Below are 24,627 nucleotides of genomic sequence, written 5' to 3'. Positions count from 1 at the left end.
CAGTCAAACACTTGACTTAGCCACTTCAATATGTAAATAATAACTCAAATTTAACATATCCAAAGGTGATATCTGGATCTGGATTTTCCTTCCTTCCTTCTTGCCTGCCTGCCTGCCTGCCTGCCTGCCTTCCTTCCTTCCTTCCTTCCTTCCTTCCTTCCTTCCTTCCTTCCTTCCTTCCTTCCTTCCTTCCTTCCTCCTTCCCCCTCCCTCCCTCTCTCCTTCCTTCCTTCCTTCCTTCCTTCCTTCCTTCCTTCCTTCCTTCCTTCCTTCCTTCCTTCCTTCCTTCCTTCCGTCTTTCTTTCGTCTTTTTTTTTTTTTTTTTTGAGACAGGGTCTCACTCGGTCTCATAGGCTGGAGTGCAGTGGCACGATCTCAGCTCACTGCATCCTCCCTATCCCAGGTTCAAGCGATTTTCATGCCTCAGTCTACCGAGTAGCTGGGACTACAGGCATGCACCACCACAGCTGGCTAGTTTTTGTATTTTTAATGGATATGGGATTTCACCATGTTGGCCAGGCTTGAGATTCCTGGATTTCTCACCACAATCCTCCACTGAACTAATTCGTCCACTAGTCTTTCTATCTGAGTAAATGACAGTAGCATCATCTTTAGTTATTTGAACTACAAATCTGGAATTCGTGGAAAATTTTTCTCTCTCACACTTGCATCTAATCAAAAAGAAAGTTGTATAAAAATTCCTATTACAGCTATGTCCTCAGAATCTGTCCAATTTTGTTTCTGCCCTGATACCCTCCTTACCTCTCATCTGAACTACTGATTTCCTTTTTTTACTTTCTTTAAAAATCCATTTTCCACAGATCACCAAGATGAACCAAGTTGTGACCTTTCTCTCCAAAGGCTTGCTATTTTACTTAGAATAAATGACAAATTCCTTACTCCTAACTCTCTTGCAAATACCTTTGTGATCTTCCTCTGACTCATTAACCATATGTCTAACCTCTTTCATCCTTGCTCGCAAAGTTTCTGACCAACTGTCTTTCCATCCCTAAAACTTTCCAGGCTTGGACCTGATGTTTACCTGGGCTCCTTCTTACATGGGCTCTTCCATGCCTTGCTGTTTCTTGTGTTTCAGCTCTCAGCTTCAGTGTCATCTTTTCTAAAAGGGATCAGTAAATGTTAGGTGAATAAAAGTTGAATGAAAGAGGTAAAGTAATTTGGGCATATGGCACAAAATTGAAGGAGCCAGAATTTGAACCCAGACTCATTCCTCTTGCAGAACTCATTACCTCTCAGAAATTTTTAGGGGTATGTGTGTGTGTGTGTGTGTGTGTGTGTGTGTGTGTGTGTGTATGTTTCCTATCTAGGCCATGGGATATAAGTACTTTGTCAATACACTTTATACACATATTAGAGAAAAGCTTCATTAAAGGAATAAAGGAATAAAATGGTAGATATCATGGACTTATATGCAGATATTTAAAGATCAGTCTTCCTAATATTTCCTAAGGGGTCTAGGAAATTTAGTTTAATTTAGTACATTTTCTAACTTCAGGCCTATAGCTCTGTCCCATTTTAAGGACCATTACTTTGGCTTGGGAATAGAAGAAGTAATAGTAGTAATTTTATTTAGAGATCTTCCATAACATCAACTTTTAGTAGAAATGGGTGTTTGTCATTGGACCACAGAGGTAATACTTTTAGTCGATATCTGTGCTATGTTTACAAACCAATTATCTTGCTAGCATCTTTCTCTATCTTTCAGGAGAGTTTAGAGTAATTCTCTTTTTTTCTTTTAGATGGGGAAAGAAAAATGATTTACAATAAGGTTAAATTACTTACTGACATTATATTTGTCATTGTCATATTTTTTCTTCATATTTCATTGCTTCTTTCATCCCCTTAGATGGTGTTTATAATTTCATATTCTGGGAGGGAATATTGCTTGAGACATTTCTCACCCAGAGGTAAGAATTGGGTTGAAATTTAAACAGCTTGGATGAAAAAGCTGTTTGGGGAATCAGATTTTTTTTCTTTTTAATAGTGAGAAAATGATAAGAATTTTCTTCCTGTGAATGAAAATAATTACTAGTTTTGACACATAATTAAAGGTAAATGATTGCATATGAGGAAACTATATTAAATAATTTATATACATTGGGTAGCCAGTTTGATCCAGCCACTACCATTAATTGCAGTCTGAAAGTTGTTCCCTGTATGGGGCATTCCACCAAAATGACAGTCTGTTGTTCTTTGGCATTAATATAAGACTTGTCCTGCATTTCATATTTACCCAGGATTATATTCTGTTCATCTGAAATTTTTTGAGAATTGATTTTCCTTTCAGTACTTCCACCAAAGTACCTGTCTGTTTTTAAAGAGCATGATATTTTTGTCACACATATTTCTATAGATGACATAGTTATTGAAGAAGGGTTTCTTGACTATATCAATACTAACATATACTCTTTGAAACCTACAATTACATGAGCAAACTAATAATTTCTAGACATATCTAAATCATTGTATGCCTGTGATTATGATTTTTCTGCTTGTTTATAAAAACAAATACTTTTTAAATATGATGATGCATAGAAATAGAGTATTTTTTAAATTGCCAAATAGTTTAGGACCATGAATACCTCTCCATAAGCTAAGTTTTATATTTTATATCTTCATAAATATATAACATAGTAGATTAATTTGACTTGACTAAATCTAGATTATTGTGTTACTGTTACGGTACTCAGTCTTAAAAATGCACTTTGGAAAAAAATCCTTAGTGTTTGGAGACATATATAAATATTATACACATACATTCCTTGTACCATGATTCAAATTGACTATTTTTGAATGGCTTATCACATTTCAGGTTTATCTCTAATTATACAGAAAGTGATTGTAGTTACCATATGTGTTTACTAAAAACAATATGAGGCAAATCTTTTTCTGTTCTTGATCATTAAATTCAGTTTGGTTATGAGGCCTGTCAAATACCAGGCACAAGGTTGGGTGCTAGAGTATAAGAGTGAACAGCCCTCAATTCCTGCTTTCAAAGCTTAGTGCCTAGGGATAGATTTACTGTCAAAAGAGGTGGTTTTTTGAAAGTATTTAGATGGAAGCCAGTGATGTGCATAAAATGTTTTAAGTCATCAGCATGCATTTATTAATTCTAAAATTGTGAGAGAAGATTAAAGCAAAACCAGTGGGGAAGAAGCAGTGGGTAAAGGAAAATCTGAAAATAGCCACAGCTATTTAATAACTGATAAGGAAAGAAAGAAGTTACCACCGGAAAGGGATGACTGTTGTATTGTTTTCTAAAATGTTCACTTATAGTGATTTTCTAATGTTAATGATACCTTCAAATGTGTATGTGTTACATTTTTATTTATAGTTTTAAATTAATTTATTTAATGACCTCAGACTCTTTATCTGTGATTGGTAATTAAAGGGTGTTAGCCTTTATAAGAACTATCTGTAGCTAACAGTTACAGTGCACCATCACATACACTTTGAATTTCAACCTACAACTTGGAGATTATAATAGAGGAAAAGTTATATGTTTGCAACATGATAATGTATTTTAATATAATTTTAAATTTTAGTATGTGTATTAAGATGGAATTAAGAATACTGGTTGATTGTAAAATTAATTGAAGTTTAGAAACGAAGTAATTTTTATTTTATTTTATTTTATTTTTTTTTTGAGACGGAGTCTCGCTCTGTCGCCCAGGCTGGAGTGCAGTGGCCGGATCTCAGCTCACTGCAAGCTCCGCCTCCCGGGTTTACGCCATTCTCCTGCCTCAGCCTCCCAAGTAGCTGGGACTACAGGCACCCGCCAACTCGCCCGGCTAGTTTTTTGTATTTTTTAGTAGAGACGGGGTTTCGCCGTGTTAGCCAGGATGGTCTCGATCTCCTGACCTCGCGATCCACCCGTCTCGGCCTCCCAAAGTGCTGGGATTACAGGCTTGAGCCACCGCGCCCGGCCCGAAGTAATTTTTATGTGCAAGGGACTGAGATCTAATCTATGACATTTAGAGAATTTCTTTAAGAAAGACGGGTTATTACATTGAAATATTTATTGTTTTGAGAAATGTTTGTATTTGTGAATACTACTAGCGTTTATATCTGATGGGTGACTCTAGTTTAAGAATTATAGTGTAAGGCCATTGAAGGCACAGTGGCATTGAAAATTTGTGGAGGTACTCTTACATCTGGTTTAGTCTTCCAAATATTTATTGAGTTCTTACATATGCAAAGTACAAGTAGAAACTGGGGATACAGTTATGAGCAAATTTTCATGAGCTTTATCCTCATGAAAATTTGTTAATGGGCAGGCAGGTGGGCATTGATCAAATAACCACACAAATGTATATAAAATTATTATTAAGATAATTTTACAAAGACGAAGAAATGTTGCTAAGAGTGTAAATTATAGGAAGATTTGACAGGGAAGTCTTTAACAAAGAGTAAATCAAGCTGAAATCTGAAAGAAGAGTAAGTGGATATAGGTTAAGAAAATAGGCCAATACCTAAATGAGAGATTTCTGACGCAAAGTTTTTGTGGGCCTGTGGTAGATGAAGGTGACTGAAGACCAATATGACTAAAACATGGAGGGCATGGAAGTACATTGTGAGAGATGAGGTTGAAGCTGTAGATAGGGGCCAACCTTGGGAAACCCCACTGAGAAATTTTGTCTTTATACTAGGAGAATTTCGTATACTAGTAAGTATTTAAAATAATTAAGCTTTTGAGATACGTAACCATAATTGTAGAATTTTTAAAAATATCACCTGACTGAAATAAAAAGGTTCAGAAGGATCTACAATGAATACAGTGTGTCTGCATGGGAGGCTCTCATGTTTGTTTTGGTAAGAGAGAGATATGAGAGCTCTAATATGCATATTCGAGCTCAAGTAGTGTGCAGGGATTGGATAGATGTTTAGGATGTAAAATGTGAAGGATGGGAGAAGAGAATTAACTGTCAGGTCTCTGGTGTAACTGGATGGATAGGGAACACTATTGGTAAGAATGTACATTGGTAGACTGTTTCATTACAGGGTTATTTGACAATATCAAATTTAAATGTTCATTCCCTTTAATCTGTAATTAAAGGGATAATAGGATGATGTCTTATATAATTATTTAATACATGATGCTGTTTTCTCTTCATATCTGTTGTACTAAGTGAGGTGGGTAAGTGCCCTTTTTATTTCCCGTTGATGCTTCTTTATTTTACCTTTCTCTTCTGGAAATCTATCAAATGTGATTTCCATTACATCATATTGCCTGTTACCCATCTTTCCTGTAGCCTCCTGTGGATCCTTTGGTCACATTCCTTATTCTTTAAAATTTATCTCTGGGCTCACTTTGTCCAACTTTCATCCTGATTCTTTGTTAGTTCAATATTCTACACAGATGAGGCGTTCAACACCTGACCTCTATTCCTTGAATTTTTCTCCTCCAGTATTTTTGGTTTTCCACCTTAATCCAGTCACCTACTCTCACAGTTACCTCAGACACTTAATTATGTGCTATTGTGTATACTACATCTTACCTCAGCCACCCTACATCTCCTCACGACCACTGATTTATCATGTAGTTCTACAGAAGTTAGCTTACCCCAAATTTTAGGTAGTCCTTGACTCTTCTAGTCTTCTTAAAATTATCTCTCGCGTTCTACAGTCAGTCAATCAGAAACTATTGTTGAATCTCCTTTAAAAATATATCCTAAATATTAAGAGACTGACATCCTCTAAGACTACCACTTCAGTCCAAGCCACCATAATTGGTGACTATTGTAACAGCTGACATCTTGGGCTGGAGGTGTGGTGAGGGTGGTTAAAAAAATCCCAATATCTAACCCAAACTTCAGATCAATTAAATGAGAATTACAGGCATGCATGAATCACGTGTCTGTGTGTGTGTGTGTGTGTGTGTATATATATATATATATATGTGTGTGTGTGTGTGTATGTGTATGTGTTGGAGAGGTAGCAGTTAGCATCAGTATTTTTGAAGCGTCCCATTGCAGATAATTTCAGAATGCAGTCAAGATTGAAGATTACTCTTGTAACTGGTATCCATAAAGACCATTCTTCACACAGCAGCTTGAGTGATCTTTTAATTTGGTCAAATCATATTTCTCTTCTGCTCAAAACACGCTAGTGATTTCAAACTGCACTTAGAGTAAAAGTCAAAATTCCGACAATGCTCTATGTGATCCTGATCCCCTCTACTGCCTCCTTGACTTTATATTTTAGAACTCAGTTTATCTCTCATATTTAGCCATACTGGTCTAAACATTGAGAAATTAACACTTTTCAAAATAACCATAGGTCAGAAAATAAAGAACGGGAAATTAAAAAAATATTTTTTACTGAACAATGAAGTTAAACATGAAAACTTTTCAAATGCAATGAAGGAATCCCTTAAAAGAAAGTTTATGGCCTCTTTGGAAGACAGTTTGGCAGTGTTTTACAAAATAAAATTACTGCATATATTCATTATAGTTTTAAAAGATTATGGATATATAATTATTTTAAATAATAAAATGATATAAACTCAAATTTAAGACCTGGTAAGATTGGGAACAAGGCAAGGATATTCATTCTGACCACTGCTTTTTGGCATCATACTGGCAGCACTAGCTAATGTGATGGGAAAGAAAGAAAATAAAGATATACAGTTTGGGAAGAAATAAATGAAACTACATTTGTATATCTTTCTTTTCTTTTCTTTCCCAATCATGTAATCTGTGACATGATTGTCCATGTAGAAAATCCTAAAAATTGACCAAAAATGTTCATAGAACTAATCAGCAATTATTAGTTCCTTACTAATAAACAAGGTTGCCAGATACAAGATTAATATACAAAAGTTAATTGTTTTCATATGTATCAGCAATGCACAATTAGAATTTGAAATTTAAAAGATAATATTTAAATTAGTACCAAAAAAGGAAATACTTAATAAATCTCATAACATAGGTACAAGATCTATATGAGGAAATCTATAAGATTCTGGTGAAAGAAATTGAAGAAAAACAAAAATAAATGGAAACATCTTTTATGTTTCTGGAAAGGAATAATCACAATTCTCAAGATGTTGGTTCTTTCCCACTTGTTCTGAAGATTCAATGTAATTACAATCAAAATCTCAGGAGGTTATATCTTGCTTATAGACAAACTGATTCCAGACCTTATACAGAAAAGCAGAAGACTCAGAATAACTGACATAATATTGAAGGAGAACAAAATCTGAGAATTGACAATACCCAAATTTAAGACTTACTATAAAGCTGCCCTAGTCAAGGCAATGTGGTGTTATTGAAAGGATAGACAAGATCAATGAGCCAGAATACAGAGCCCAGAAATAGGCCTACATAATCAACTGGCCTTTGACAAAGGAGCACAGGCATTTCAATGGATAAATGATACCGGAACCACTGGACATACACATGCTAAAAAGAAATCTAGACACACTAGACACAGACCTAACACCTTTCACAAACATTAACTCAAAATGAAGTATAGAACTAAATAGAAAACACATGCCTACTATATTCTGAGAAGATAACAGAGAAAATATAGATGTTATTGGATTTGGTGATAACATTTTAGATACAACTCCAAAGGCATGATCCATGAACTAAAGAATTGATAAGTTAGACTTTATTACAATTAAATATTTCTGCTCTGCAAAAGGCACTGTCAAGGGAATGAAAAGATAAGCTACAGACTGGTTAAAAAATTTTACGAAAGAAACATATCATAAATAAATGACATAAAAATATAAAAAGAACCACTAAAATTCAACAATAAGAAAATAACCTGATTTTAAAATGGGCAAGAGATCTGAACATACACCTCATCAAGAAAGATATACAGATGGCAAATAACCATGTGAAAATATGTCATTAGGGAATTGCAAATTAAAACAACAGATACCGCTACACAATTAGAATGGCCAAAATCCAGAACACTGACACCACCAAATGTTGATGAGAATGTGGAGCAAACGGGACTGTCATTCATTTTTTGCTGGGAATGCAAAAATAGTAAAGCCACTTTGGAAGGCAGTTTGGCACCTTCTTACACAATTAAACATACTCTTACTATCCAGTCCAGCAGTTGCATTTTTGGCATTTACCCAAAGTAGTTGAAAACTCATGTCCACACAAAAACCTGCACACGGATGTTTACTGCAGTTTTATTCATAATTGTTAGACTTTGAGCTAACCAATATGTTCTTTAAAAGATGAAGGCCTAAATAAATTGTGGTACATCCGGACAAAGGAATATTATTTAGAGTTAAAAATAAATGAACTATCAGGTCACAGAAGACATGGAGGACAGTTAAATGCATATTACTAAATGAAAGAAATTGATCTGAAATGATTACACACTGTATTATTCCAAGTGTATGACATCCTGGAAAAGGCAAAACTAAAAAGGCAGTGAAAATATGAGGGGTTGCAAGACGTTTAGGAAGAAGAGATGAATAGGTGAGGCACAGAGGATTTTTAGGACAGTGAGAATACTTTGTATCATACTATCCTGATAGATCCATATTATTGTATATTTGTCAAAGGCCTTAGGATATACAACACTAAGAATGATTTCTAATGTAAACTGTGAAATTTGTGTGATAGTGATATGTCAGTGTTAGTTCATCATTGTAATAAGTGTAGTACTCTGATTCACAATGTTGATGGTGAGGGAGGTTTTCCTTGTGTGGGGATAGGAGAAATATGGGAACTCTATGCATTCCTTTGAATTTTACTGTGAACCTAAAACTATTCTAAAAAAGGAGGTGTACACAATTTTTTTAAAATAGTCAAAATATTTGAGTAAAAAAAGTCCCAAAAGATGATATACACACATCCAGTAGGCACATGAGAGTGTGCTCAACATCATTAGCCATCAGGAAAACACAAATTAAAACAACAGTAACATACTATTTTATACCCACTTGTATGATGAATATTAAGAACACTGGCAAAACCCAAATTTTGGTGAAGATGTGAAACAACTGCCTCTTCTTCTAGATTTTACTGTTGTTGACTTCTAATTTTCTTCCATTGCGGCCAGAAACTAAAATCTGTAAGATTATAATCTTTTGAAACTTGATTTTTGTCCCTGCATGTGGTCTATTCTTGGTGAATGTTTTGTGTGAACTTGACAAGAATGTTTATTTTGCAATTGTTGGATTTGGTGTTCTATAAATATCAATTAAATTCAGGCAATGGATAGATTTATCTAGCTCTTCAGTATCATTACTGTTATTTATGATTCTGATAGAGGGTTGCTAAAATCTCCAACTATGATTTGAAGTTGGTCAATTTTTTTCTTTCGGGTCCTGACAGTTTGCATTTTATGCTTCTCCTGAGCCCTCATTCATTTTGTTTATTTCTGTATTTTGGAAGCTTCTAGCCTCTCTTTTTAGCCTCCTACAAACCTCTTGAATTCAGTATGTGTCCAGTGGGGAAACAGCTGTATTTATTCTCTTAATTTTCCAATTATAACACCCCTCCCCCTGTACCAGTGACCACTAAACGTTTTGCTGATTTCTCCTTAGCTCATCTTGAGAAAGTTCTCCTGTCTTAGGAACTTTCATTTGTCTACTTCTTGCTTTCTCAGATCTCTTATGCCTCTAAAAAATATGGTGTTGCGGTTTATCCAGCTTTTTCTAGATTTTAGCAGAGAGAACATTGACTGGCCTCCTGTGACTTACTACATTATCCCTAGAAGGTGAAGTTCCTTTCTGTGTCTGACTCAGCACATTGTTTTGGTAATCAAAGTCATGGACTGATTGAATATAAGCAACTACATATCATGTTTAAAGGAAGACAGAACTGTGTTTTTAAAAAAATAAGTTACTTTCCGTTTTGTTTATTTCAAGCAAAATATTTAACCTGCTGTCTTTTCCCCCTATATTTTCTTTAAAATCTGGACGTGTAAGAAAGTTTCATGACTGGTCCTATTCTCACTCTATGTTCATGTTCTATTCTTTGGCTCTTACCCACTTAGTATATCAGTGTCTCTCAGGTATGTATTCTGTGCCCTGGTCACCCTCTTGAATCTCAAACTTACAGTTTTAAATGTTTGTTTGATATTTTATTATTCTTCAAGAACTTCAGACTCAACATTTCAATCCCCAAATTCATTTGCTTTGCCTTTCAGTTGGTCTCCTACATTCCCAGAGTTCTACTTCTGGCTCTGTCAGTGGGACTGACTGTAATTTTTAGTAAGCCCCTTAATTTCTGTGATCCTTGCTTTTCTTTTCTTTTTTTATTATTATTATACTTTAAGTTCTAGGATACATGTGCGTAACGTGCAGGTTTCTTACATATGTATACTTGTGCCATGTTGGTGTGCTGCACCCATCAACTCGTCAGCACCCATCAATTCGTCATTTATATCAGGTATAACTCCCAATGCAATCCCTCTCCCCTCCCCCCTCCCCACAATAGGCCCTGGTGTGTGATGTTCCCTTTCCCAAGTCCAAGTGATCTCATTGTTCAGTTCCCACCTATGAGTGAGAACATGCGGTGTTTGGTTTTCTGTTCTTGGGATAGTTTGCTAAGAATGATGGTTTCCAGCTGCATCCATGTCCCTACAAAGGATACAAACTCATCCTTTTTTATGGCTGCATAGTATTCCATGGTGTATATGGGGCACATTTTCTTAATCCACTCTGTCACAGATGGACATTTGGGTTGATTCCAAGTCTTTGCTATTGTGATAGTGCTGCAATAAACATATGTGTGCATGTGTCTTTATAGCAGCATTATTTATGATCCTTTGGGTATATACCCAGTAATGGGATGGCTGGGTCATATGGTACATCTAGATCTAGATCCTTGAGGAATCGCCATACTGTTTTCCATAATGGTTGAACTAGTTTACAATCCCACCAACAGTGTAAAAGTGTTCCTATTTCTCCACATCCTCTCTAGCACCTATTGTTTCCTGACTTCTGAATGATTGCCATTCTAACTGGTGTGAGATGGTATCTCATTGTGGTTTTGATTAGCATTTCTCTGATGGCCAGTGATGATGAGCATTTTTTCATGTGTATGTTGGCTGTATGAATATCTTCTTTTGAGAACTGTCTGTTCATATCCTTTGCCCACTTTTTGATGGGGTTGTTTGTTTTTTTCTTGTAAATTTGTTTGAGTTCTTTGTAGGTTCTGGATATTAGCCCTTTGTCAGATGAGTAGATTGCAAAAATTTTCTCCCATTCTGTAGATTGCCTGTTCACTCTGATGGTAGTTTTTTTTTGCTGTGCAGAAGCTCTTTAGTTTAGTTACATCCCATTTGTCAATTTTGGCTTTTGTTGCCGTTGCTTTTGGTGTTTTAAACATGAAGTCCTTGCCCATGCCTTTGTCCTGAATGGTACTACCTAGGTTTTCTTCTAGGGTTTTTATGGTATTAGGTCTAACATTTAAGTCTCTAATCCATCTTGAATTAATTTTCGTATAAGGAGTAAGGAAAAGATCCAGTTTCAGCTTTCTGCTTATGGCTAGCCAATTTTCCCAGCACCATTTATTAAATAGGGAATCCTTTCCCCATTTCTTGTTTCTCAATTTATATTTAATTTAAATGAATCAAAATGTACCTAGATTATTGCTTGTTTAAACAAAATATTTTATCAAGTGCCAAATTAGTTTTTATCTTTTTTATAAAACCATAATAGAATATTGCAGCTACCTCATATATAAATGAAATAATTTATTATTTTGGTAAGAATTAGTTATTAATCGATCTAGTTAAATAAAGAATAATTAAGGATAACTTTATCCTGTCAACTCAGTTCAATGCTCAAAAGTATAAGTTTACAAATCCTAAGAAATGAAGTTACATTAGTTTTAATTGAGCTTTTTATATGACCACTTAAACACTTACCTATCCTAAAGTGTCTGTTTTTACAGCTAAAATATTCAACCTGTTATCTTCTAATTTTTTTAATTCCCTCTTTCTCTGGAGAGAGTTCTGTATCGTTGAGTATGCTCTACCTGGGTGAACACAATCAAATGACTTTGACTTTGATGTAGGAAGATAAATATCAGTGAGATACTGTAGGGATAGATAAACTTAAAATACATTGTAGAATTTTTCTAATTAATGTTTTATGAAATAATTGCTTTCATTTATTTTTCTTAATGAATTTGTATAGCATCTTAACATCTTGAGATCTCACAAATAGTTTTAGGACATTATATTATAGGAAGTAATTTGCATGATTATGTTTAATTCCTTTCAACTTTTTTACTACTCACAAGTGTGTCTATTTCTGAGAAAATTCTATATGTGTCTTTATGTAAAATAGAATATTTTAGTATTCTTGTAGTTTGATCCTTAGTAAGTGGTGATAATACATGAGGAACAGGCATTATTTATATAAAATTCTAAATTGGATGTTATATCCCACTACATAGGCTCTTGTTTTTCCCTCAAAGATATTCATAACAAATGAGAATTCGGGACAAGAAAAATAACATTTAATATAATGACAAATTTTGTTTTTTTTTAATAGACCGTGATGATACTTTTCATTATTCACTAGAAATGAAATTTCATTGCTATTTAGTACAATTGTTCATAAAACTACTTCAAATTAAAACCATTTAAATGAATTGTACTGCTTCAGTGACAAAATATTTTCAAAGTTATTTTCACTTTAAAAATGATCTTGATATTTTAAGTCCAGGTAGATATGAGGTGGAGTTGCCTAGTATTTTCTGAATTAACACTTTTAATTCATTAAGAAAGATATCAGCACTTTTCATAAAAGTTACTCGCTTTGGCAAAACCAACTGTGTAATGCATGGTAATATATTAACATAATGGAATATAACCCTAAGTCATAGTTTACAGGAGTGAATTTCAAGACTCCTTTATAAACAAGGAAATTTTGATTTTTCAGCCATGTTTCATTTAATAATCAGAAGGGAACTTCATAGTCTTCTAGTAGTGAGATATATGCTGTTAATCTTTTTCTTAAAAAATTGGATAAGTCACATTTTTCAAAATATTTATCATCTCTCTGTATAGTCCCATTTCATAGATACTTGGATAGAAGTATATGTGTCCATATTTTCATCCTCCGAATATACATTCAATCATGTAATTAGGAGCAATCACCATTATCAGTAGTTTTAAAACATCTTTTTGATGAATGTCTCAATTTTTTTCTCTCATACTATTTTTACCCATGACAAATGATCATTCAGAAATATATATAAAGGAAGAACATGAAACAAGATTATTATAGTAACTTAGTGATGTATTATAAAGAAGAGTATTTCCTGTAGGGTAGTCCAATTACAAAATAGTAAAACAGGAACAAAACACAATAAAGTGTTTTTTCTATTTGTTTCAGTAAGTTTAGCACAGCAGGAGTTGTGGCATTCCTCCTGACTGGTGTGTTAAATCGGCAGTTTGAAATGTAACTGCAAATAGGAATTACTTTAAAGACACCATATATAAGCTAATAACCTTAGCCATATAAATGAGATAATTATACAGCATTTAATATATTTAGTTTGCTTTTATTGTAATAATTTCATACCTTCAGTTTGAGAGAATATGTTCATTTTGAAAGATTAATAAACTTTTATGTTGAAGGCATGTAAGAACTAAACTTTGAATCATTTAAAGGCTGGTTTGCCTGTATCAGTTTTTTGCAGGTATCTGTTTCTTGCCAGTTCAGTTTAATTTGAGGAGAAGATGTTATGAATTAAACAAACAACGTCACAAAAAAAATTGACATACGATCCAATAGAACTCTTGAAAAATAATCAGAAATTACTTCAGGACCAACATCTTGGACTATAGCACAGGAGAAAAAGGGTTGATTTTGTGGATTTGTGGAAATTTGACACTTTTTTTTTAATGGCAAGAGATTTAGGTTTCAGAAAGGTCAACCAAGGCAAGAAGGATAAGTGGGAGAACTGGGACTTCTATACTAAGGGAGGATAAGACCTCACAAGTCAGGTGTCCCTTGACAGTGAATCTTGAAAAGATATAGTTGGGAGTCTTGGTAAAAGAAATATCTGAGGGATAGATCTGAGGCCCCAGAAGGAAAATTGTGCTTTGAGTAGTACAAACTGCTTCTGACTCTGTGGTTCCTTGCATATTTCTTATTGTATAAGTCCAAAGTTCCTACTGCAGAAGAGGTGACCCTAAAACAGTGTGAGAATGTGCTGAGTGATTGCTGGTAGAATGGAGCATTATACAGTCTGCAAATGTGGAGACTGTAAAATGAGTTCAGACAGGAACTTTTAGTCTTGCCCTCTGACATCTTGGCAGTTCTTATTCAGGCAGAAGAAAGATTTGTCTTAATTAAGGCTTATGTTCATATGTTCATAATTAAATAGTTTTAAAAACCTGAAAGAATTTGCTAGAGCCAACTGTCAGAATTGTGCTGTATCCAACTACAAATTTATCTGGAAGGCATTTCACTGCCAAGCTTTTTGAATATGTAATCTGAACAGCGTGACTCCACGTCTTTACCTCCCAGTCATACCTCAACCCACTACAATCTGGCTTCTTTGCATCATTTTTTCTGTTAGACATAGTGCCCTTTACAAAGTAAAAGCTCAGTTGACACGCTGATGTATTTTAATTTTAATTTGTTATTTATGTTTTATATCCCACTTCTAAAATATTAGAATGAGATGTATTAAGTTTGTATGAAGATTAGACACTACTACTCAAATAATAAAATAAATAATCTTTATCACATATTTTGAATTAAACAATTGAGACAAGAACTACAGAAATTGGAAAAAAAAACCATGCTGAGTGGTGAATAGTTACTCTACATGGTTGAAATTTCAATAAGGGAGAGAGGAGGCAAACCGTAAAACAGTTTCACAGAATACAGGAATAAAGAAACATGAGGGAGAAAAAAATGGGCCTTTCCATTTGCTGTTCCCTCTGCCCCCAGATATTTGCATGCCCCCAGATATTTCTGTGCCCCCAGATGTTTCCTCTCATCCTTCAGTTCTTTCCTCAAATGTTACCTTCTCAGGTTCACCTTTTTTGGCTACCATATAAAATTGGAGCTCAACTTATAGCATTAACACTTCTTATCCATTTTCCTAATGTATTTTTCTTCTGAGAACTTAAAACTATCTAATATGCTATATTATCTTACATTTTAAAAATCTTTAATGCATCTCTCCCAGTAAAATATAAGTTGTGGCAGGGCCATAATTAGTAACATAAGCTGTATCCATTTGAAGAGTAGAAGCAGAACCTAAATTGGTGCTTTGGTCAGTTTTGGCTGCTGTAGCAAAACGCCATCAGTGGGGTAGCTTAAACAACCAACATTTGCTTCTCACAGTTCTGGAGGTTAGGAGTTTCAGATCAAGGAGCCAGTAGAGGTTCTTGGTGAAGGTCCTCTTTCTGACTTACAGAGAGTATTGTCTTCTTGCTGTGTCCTCATATGGTGGAACGAGACCTAACTAGCTTTCTGCCCTCTTTTTAGAAGGATGCTAATCCTATCCCTGTAGGCTCCACCATCATGACCTCATTACCTCCCAAAGGCTTCACAATGGGATTGGGGCTTCAACATGTGAATTTTGGTGGGCACAGGCATTCAGTCTATAGCAATTGGAATAGGTTGTAGAATGAATGGCTGGATGAATGCAAAGAAAGGAAATGGAGATTGTCACTATAGATGACAATCTTTTTTCCTACTTTTTGTCTATGCAGAGGAGGAAGGAAATGTTAAGACTCAGGGAGAAATGTTACCAGATTGGAGCAATCAAACATAATTAAATGGTATTAAGGAGGCTCCAAGAAACAACAGAAGAGATGAAAGTTAAAAGCATGTGACTCTACAGAAGGTGGAAGGAGATGAAATCTAATTATACTTGTGGGGATTTCTCTTTACTAGGAGGAGGGTCAGAAACACCATCATGATAACAGGCAGAAAAAAAGACAGTGGCAGTTACAAATAGGTTCACAGAGATGGTGGCAGCACTCTTTGGGAGTGCCACTGGAAAGCTTTGATTTTGACACAGAAGTAGAAAGAAAGGTTATCTGGTGAGGATGAAGGAATGGAATATGACTGGCTTGAAAATTGGAAGAGAAAGAAGAAAGTTTTAAAGAGTTGTTCTGGGGAATGGGAGAGTGAGAGTTTGACCAAAGAAGTTAAGTTTCATTGCTGTGCAGTATTGAGATCTCAATCAATGAAAGAGTTTAGACCATGAGGCTAGTTTTCTACACAGATCACTGTGGACATGGATATTTTCATCTAGAATTTGGATATTCTAAAAAAAGGCATAATGGAAGAACTGCAAGGGGGCTCTTTATAAAAAGTTATTTGAGGTGATGAAAAATAGAATTTCAATGGTAAAAACTTGGATGAAGTAAATAGATAAGAAAAAATAAGAGAAAATAATAATTATAGCTATAATTTGTTGCTTACCTACTATGTGCAAACAACTTTTCTAAATACTTTACATGTATTTACTCAATTCTTGTGACACTCTTATGAAGTAGGTATTATTACTTAAGTTTAAAGTATTATTCTTACTTTAATTTTACAGTTAATATCATGAAGACATCTACATTTATACAAAAAATAAGTGGCAAATATGGGATTTGAATGTTTCCATAGTCTAGTTCTGGTGCCTCCACTAAATGACTTTGCTACACAGAGATCCTGAGGAGCGTAAATATCACTACTAATGGGGTAATTGAACAAGTGAAATGGGAGGTTTGGAGATGTGCATTGGAAGAGGAGGATGATTGAATTAGAAAATCCAGAAAGAACACACTTTAAGGTAACAACAAGATTCTGCTCTAGGCAACGTGAACATTATTTTCCCCCTGCTACCCTCCAGTGGAACAATTCAATGCTGCAGGTATAAAATACTTACCTACATTTATTGAAGATTATCTTTTTCATGTATCATTTTTGAGACAAAAAAAGTTTTGATAAGACATTGAGATCCTAGTAATTTTGTTATGGATTTTTAAGAAAATGGATTAAAGTATTCTCAGTGAAAGCTCCATGGGAGAGCATCTTGAGGTAACAGTCTCAATAAATGGGTCAGACTGAGATAAAGACCAAAATCACAGAGTAGCAACATATGTTTATTTCAGGTTATGATAGATCACATAATTTGTACTTCACCTTTGTTATTTCAGATAACTAGCATGGAGTTTCAGAAGGTGATTTTTTTTTTTCAGAATGAAAGCTTGTTCATGCAGGTATATCTTTGCCTCTAGAAATTACTGTCATATACTCAGTAAACTATTTGAAAATTTGCTGATTGATCATACAAAGCAGGGTCATCATTAGTGTTTCCCAAGAAGTACTGAAGCCACTCCAATAATAATAAACTTCATGGGAACTTGTTGTTTTTACTTGATGTAATGTGACTGGCTAGCCATTGTATGATGTCTCTGTGCTTCCATTTTCCATTCTATAGGGCTAGAGGAGGTGTACCACTGTAGCACAGTGTAAAGACTTCCAGGCACACCTTGATATAGGAACAAGCTTGACCTAAAGAAGGCAGTGTGGATGAAGCTTGGTGGAGGGAGATGAGTTACAAGACTATACAGGACTTGTTTCCTTGCCTTAATTTAATGATAAGAAGCAGGTAGAGACATAATGTCTACCCCTTTTTATAGACAGAAAATGGAGATTCAGAAAGGTTCCATAATTTGAAGATGGGACTCTCATAAGTGGCAAGGCTGGACTTTATACTGCTGTCTGCCTGATACAATGCCTTTTCTGTCTTCAATACCACCTTTACTATCTGGTACATAGAGATACTTAACAAATATTTCTGAACATATATGTGCTCTGTGATATGGCAGATGAAACTTCAAATAACTGAAGTGAATACATTTTAAAATACTTTAGATGTATTTCTTAAATAAAGTATAACAATAACATCAAGCTTTATTTTGATCATTTAGTTTTTCAATAATGTGTTACTTTGTATGGATTATCTTGTTTATTCTTAATAACAATCCTGTGAGGTAGGTACTATTATTATGCTCATTTTGTATGACCATGGACAAAGATCTTCACCTCAGTCCTGTGAGGTAGGTACTATTATTATACCCATTTTATAACAAAAAATATTGAATATTTAACAAATATTGGAAATCTATACTTAAAATGGGTATAATAAATCTATACTCAAAATGGGTTATATAATAAATATAATAACAATTTAGAGAGACCATCCAGACATATGAATTAGGAGAATAATTCTGGAGAAATAGATGTCAGAGCAAAGGACTCTACATATAGGTTAGGACCATGTTCTTGTTGGGAAGATGGCCAAAAAATAATTTTGAGGATATTTTTTGAGTTATTTAACACATATTGAAAATCTATTATGTTTTATTTGGAAAAGAAAGAATTGGTGGGTAGGAGCCAACTAAGATCCAATAAACTTTTGTCTGTGACTTAACTCTTCTGAAGTTGTCAGAAGCTTATGTTTCCCAGAGTGAGTTGTTTTGGTCGACAGAAATCTATGCTATGCCAAATAAAGACTTTCTAGTTACTATTAACTTTGCCTTGCATGTAGAAAGAAAATATTATTCATCAGAACTTATCATAAATCTTAGGATGCAGTCATATCCCTACATACATTTTGATTATTTCAAAATCAAATATATACTTTTAAAAAGGCTTACTGTGTTTTGAAGTGTTCATATTTTCTTTCTGAAAAGTGGCAAAATAGTGCTGACCTCATGATACTTGGTTTAGTACAGGCAATACATACTAACTAATATAAACAGCACGCCCAGCCAATTTCATTATCATCCTGGAACTATGTTCAGCCTGGCTAGTATCATGAAAGATGAGTAGAAGCAGTGAGCTGGCAAAGCTGGCCTCTGCCTCTGGTTTTTAAGCCGTTGGCAGCTCAGGATGCATGACCTTTCAAATATACGCTTCTAATTCAGGATTTCTTATGATGTCATGTAGTTATGTTCTTCCATTTTAGTGTATTCCCTCTTCAAAATTCTGTGCTGGAAAAAGAAAAAAAAAAAAAGAAGAAATGTAAGCTACTATCCTTTTGGCCAAATGTTGAACTTTTCTTTTTGTAACTTTGTAGGTAGGAGACAGCAGAGTAACTGATCTACCTACTGAAATGAATTTCCTTAAGCAAAATTATTTTAAAAAATATGTCTGGTATCTTTGTTTATACCTCAGGGTTGCTGAGCTATCAGCTGCATGCCTGCTTTTCATTGAAGCATATGTATATTTGTGTATATATGCGTTTGTATGGCTTCTAATAGCATAGTAATAATTTCAGGGGAGGAAATAGAAAAGAAAGCAAGAGAAATGTATTACATTTTTGTATTTCCTTCTTGCATTTTTTTTTTTAAAAGATAAGACTCTGTTGTAAAATATAAACCGGTAATTTGATCATTACTTGTTATTCATTTGAACTAGTTCAGCTAACAGATAATGGACAGTGAACAGAGAGAACTCTTTTGGTAAGCCATGTAGTTTTTCCAGGGGTGATTGTTATGCTATGTGTATTTAGATAGAAGCTTTTCCCTGTGTAATCAGCTTGCTGCTGCCCATTTTACTGCCAAACATTCCTTCTCTATGGTAGCATAATACTGTTACCAAGGGAACAGCTTATGGCCGACACATACAGTAGTGCCACAAATTAATTTCACAGTTATCAGGATATAAGGTGATAACAGTAACGTGAGCTACTGTGAAATTTCCATTGTTCCCACAGAGTTACAGTGTAATTATTACTTTTGTGGTAACTAAGCAAATAATTCGCATCACTACTCCTGGATGTTTATTCTCTCTTCTCTGTCTCACCCTCCTTCTTTGTCTTTCCCTTTCCTTCCTATATTTTCCTCTTTTGTTGGTTCAGACTCTCTCCCTGACTCTCTTTTCACAATTACCAATTAATATAGAGTATTTTTTATATTGGCATTAAGAAAGAGTTTTATTAAAGTGGGGTGAAGGCATTTCATATATGTAACTCATGGGCATAATTAGGATGTTCACTTCTATCAAAGATATAAAAGACTAAAACAGTGTGTTGAGAGGATACATTCAATTTGTGATCAGTGTAGACTGAGAGATTCCAGTTTTCTTTTCATAGAACATTAACTCCATATGTTGAATAGAAGGATCATCAATTTAATGTGATTAAAAGCAGTGGAGAAAAATGAACTTCCCTAATTAGCTGTGTAGCTTAGGACAAGGAAAACAACTTAAGCTTTAGTACTTAACATCTATAAAACTGGGATAATAATAATGCCCACCTAACAGAATTGGTATGTGAATTAAAAGGGATATGTGTGAAAGTGAATTTTAAACTGTACAATAAAAGTTTTAAGCTATTATGATCATTGTCATATAAATGGGGATACATCTGTAAAATGGGGATAAGTATATTCACCTAACAGAATTGGTGTGTCGATGAAAAGAGATATGTGTAAAAGTGAATTTTGAACTGTACAGTACAAGTTTTAAGCTATTACCATCATTGTCATATTTTAATGGGGGCATCTACTGATGACAGCCTATCCTCATTAGGAGAAAATTTATAAGGAGATTTCAAAATAACAGTAACACAGGTAAGAACTGTTTTTATTGCATTTTATTATAATAAAAATAGTGTTTCAGTATTCCTAGGGCATAACAAAATGAGATGTTACCATTGTAAAATGACAGTAATTTTAATAATGAAATTTCCAGAGAATGAAACTCATATTTTTTACTGTTTTTATTGAGTATGTGTATATGTTAATTAAAATTTCAGCAGTGAAATATAATATTATAGGAGTGTGTATAGTATGTCCATTATTTTTTAAAAAGCTACAATGGTGAATGCATGTGAAATATGAATTGTTCCCTTTGTCAAAAAGTGGAGTTGCTAAGACAAAGATAAAATTATAGAAATGAGTTGAATTTATGTAGGAATGGTTGTTTTTAGTTGCGTCAATGTACGTGATGATCTTTAGTCTCCATTCTATGTTATTTTGCTTTTTAAATGTATTTTATGTATTCTGTTAGTAAGATCAGCATATAGCTAACAGTTAATATCTGTCACTAAATGTTGAGTAGTGGATTATGTATTTATCATTCCAACACTATAAATCATACACCTTTAGCAGTTAGAAAATTGATACATGATAGAATAAAATAATTTGATGAAACTTTTAGGTATGCATATTTGTTGAATGAATGAATGAAATATGGTGAATATGTAGTAAACTGCCTCCCATTGCTAAATGTCTTTTTAGAGAGGGTAGGAAATTAAAAATAATCATTTTCTTATGTAAATTTTTCTGCCACCCATTTTTGAAGTTACCCAACGCTGGTAACTTGACATAAAGAAGTATGACTTTAACTGGGCTCTCTGCACATCCCATTAGTTAAGACTGCTTTCTCACATTATTATTATTATTTTGTAAATAAATAAGTAAAATTATTTTATTTGCTACTCTTATTTGTTCTCTACAAAGAAATTCTAATGTGATCTACAAAAAGGTACTAGAACAAATAAGATTAGACATATTGCAGGATTGATATACAAAAATATATTCTAATCACAACAAATAATTGAAAATTAAAGCTTAAAAACAATGCCATTCAAAATAGCATAAAAGTTATAGAATACTAGGGATAAATCTGACTTGCGAGAGATGTGAAAGATATGTGTACTACAAACCTATGTACCCTGCCCTGAAATCAGTGAAGCATGGCTTCCCACTTTTTAAGTGTGAAATAGGTGCAGTGACTTTTTTCTGAAAAGTAAAATATGTAAAGAGTTAGAAAAGAGTAACTTTTCAGAAGAGAAACCTGAAAAATACTGCCTCAGCCAGGAAATCAAGATTGACATCAATGGTAGTAAGTCATGTTGATAGTATGTACCCTTAGGTGAATGGAATATAGGTCAAACAAGCTTTTTAAAATAGAGATTTAAAAACAAAACAAAAGTAACATATGTTAACTGCAAACATGTATGATCAGTCTTTAACATTTTAAATTTGTTTTTCTATAATGGTGAATGATGTTGAGTATCTTTTCAGGTGTTTTATACCATCTGTATGTCTTCTTTGGTAATGTGTCTGTTTAGGACATTTGTTAATTTTTTTAGTCGGCTTGTTTCTGTTATTATTGATTTTTGAGAATTTAAAACATATGATGGATTCAAGTTCTTATCAGATATGTGCCTTGAAAATATCTCCTCCTAGTGTGTGGGTTGTCTTTTCATTCTCTTAAGAATGTCTTTTGGCCCTGCCTGGTGGCTTATGCTTGTAATCCCAAAATTTGGGGAGGTTGAGGTGGGTGGATTGCTTGAACCCAGGAGTTTGAGGCCAGACTGGGTAACATGGTGAAACTCTATCCTCACTAAATATACAAAAAATAGCCGGGCATAGCGGTGCATGCCTGGAGTCCCAGCTACTTGGGAGGCTGAGGTAGGAAAATCACCTGAGCCCAGGAAGTTGAGGCTGCAGCGAGCCATGATTGCACCACAGCACTCTAGCTTGGGCGACTGGAGTGAAACCCTGTCTCAAACAACAGACAGACTAACAAAATACAACCAGATGTTTTAAAGAACAGAAATTGTTATTGTTGATGAAGTTAAATTTATCAATTTCTTGTGCTCTGATGTGTATTTTGGTGTCATATCTAAAAAGATATTTGTCTTCCCTAGGGTTGCAAAGATTTTCTGCCATGTTTTCCTCTAGAAGTTTTATAGTTTTGTGTTATACATTTGGCTGTAGGTTACATTTTACATTAAATTTTATGTATGGTATGAGTTATGGATCAAAGTTTTTTTGTTTGTTTTTTGTTTTTTTCATATGGGCATCCAATTGTTTTAACACCATTGTAGAAAAGACTCATTTCTCCAGTGAACTGCCTTTGCACTTTTATGAAAACCAGTTGTTAATATATTTGTGGGTCTCTTTCTGGACTTTGTATTCTGTGGCATTCATCTTTTTTCTGTATTAACACTGGTATCATATTGTCTTCACAGCGAGTCTTGAAAGCAGTTAGTTATAGTTCTCAAAGTTAGTTTTCCTTTTTATAAGGTTTGGCTATTCTAGGTCACCTGAAATTCCATACGAATTTTAGAATAAGTTTGTCTATTTTTACTAAAAGCATCTGCTAGGATTTTGATTGGGACTGTGTTGACTTGATACATCAATTTGAGGGGAATCAACATCTTTTTTCTTTTTTTTTTTTTGAGACGGAGTCTTGCTCTGTCGCTCAGGCTGGAGTGCAGTGGCCGGATCTCAGCTCACTGCAAGCTCCACCTCCCGGGTTTACGCCATTCTCCTGCCTCAGCCTCCCGAGTAGCTGGGACTATGGGCGCCCGCCACCTCGCCCGGCTAGTTTTTTTTTTTTTTTGTATTTTTTAGTAGAGACGGGGTTTCACCGTGTTAGCCAGGATGGTCTCGATCTCCTGGCCTTGTGATCCACCCGTCTCGGCCTCCCAAAGTGCTGGGATTACAGGCTTGAGCCACCGCGCCTGGCTGGGAATCAACATCTTAACAAAATTGAGTCTTCTGACCCATGAACATAGTATATCTTTCCATCTTGTAAGAACTTTAATTTTTTTTTGTCAGCATGGTAGTTTTTTAAAATATATTCTAAAATTTAGGAATAGTTTTAGGATTGCAGAAAAAAAGCAGAGATAGTACACTATATAGAAATTTCCCACCTACAGCAAGTCAGTTTCCTTTATCTTTAACATCTTATATAAATGTGCTTTGTCACAATTAATGAACCAGTATTGATACATTATTATTAATGGAAGTTCATACTTTATTCGTATTTCCTTAGTTTTTACATAATGTTCTTTTTCTGATTTGGAATTCCATCCAGGATACCAAATTATATTTACATATTATGTCTCCTGAGGCTCCTCTTGGCTGTGGCAGTTTGTCCAACTTACACATTTTTGATGACCTTGACAGTTTTTGAGGAGTATTGGTCAAGTATTTTGTAGAGTGTGCCTCACTTAGGATTTGTCTGATGTTTTCCTCATGATTAGACTGGGATTACTGGTTCTGAGAGGACAAGCACTGAGATGAAGTATCATTCTCTTATTTTCATGAAATTTTATGGGCATTTTGATGTGATTGAGGCTTAGTTTCATCATCTGTAAAATGGAGATAATGATAATGGCATGCAGTAAACACTAAGTGAGAAAACTATGTATGTAAAGTATTTAGCATTAAGAAGATCTGATGCAGACTGAAGAGCTCAGTAATGGCCAGGCATGGTGGCTCATGCCTGTAATCCCAGCACTTTGGGAGGCCAAGGTGGACAGATCACCTGAGGTCACAAGTTCAAGATCAGCCTGGCCAACATGGTGAAACCCTTTCTCTACTAAAAAATACACAAATTAGCTGGGTGTGGTGGCAGCCTCCTGTAGTCCCAGCTACTTGGGAGGCTGAAGCAGGGAGAAATGCTTGAACCTGGAGGGCGGAGGTTGCAGTGAGCCAAGCTCGCAGCATTGCACTCCAGCCTGGGCAACACAGCAAGACTCCATCTCAAAAAAAAAAAAAAAAAAAAAACCAGAGCTCAGTAGCAGTATTTTTCTTTTCTCTTTGGGAGGTGGGCAAGGCCATGTGACTAGTTTGGTGTCGGGAGTATCTATGGTTAAGGTCTTCTTACTGCACTGTCCTTCTTTG

The 24,627-nt window shown here is 34.6% G+C and overlaps 1 protein-coding gene and 1 long non-coding RNA gene across 6 annotated transcripts in view; one reads left to right on the top strand and one right to left on the bottom strand.

Annotated features, from left to right (window-relative positions):
* Window positions 1-24,627, top strand: part of DPYD (dihydropyrimidine dehydrogenase) — a 902,287-nt gene that overhangs the window by 118,119 nt on the left and 759,541 nt on the right. The gene's annotated exons all lie outside the window — the stretch shown is intronic.
* On the bottom strand, window positions 18,385-19,531 carry LOC104680068. Its single transcript, XR_750397.2, has 3 exons — window positions 19,380-19,531; window positions 19,152-19,232; window positions 18,385-18,972 (listed from the first exon to the last, which is right to left on the bottom strand). It is a non-coding gene; the product is annotated as an uncharacterized LOC104680068 (long non-coding RNA).

This window comes from Rhinopithecus roxellana, chromosome 8 (genome assembly GCF_007565055.1).
Source record: "Rhinopithecus roxellana isolate Shanxi Qingling chromosome 8, ASM756505v1, whole genome shotgun sequence".
Lineage (NCBI taxonomy): Eukaryota > Metazoa > Chordata > Mammalia > Primates > Cercopithecidae > Rhinopithecus > Rhinopithecus roxellana.
Note: the sequence above shows the minus strand (reverse complement) of the source record. Positions and strands in the feature narration are given on the sequence as shown.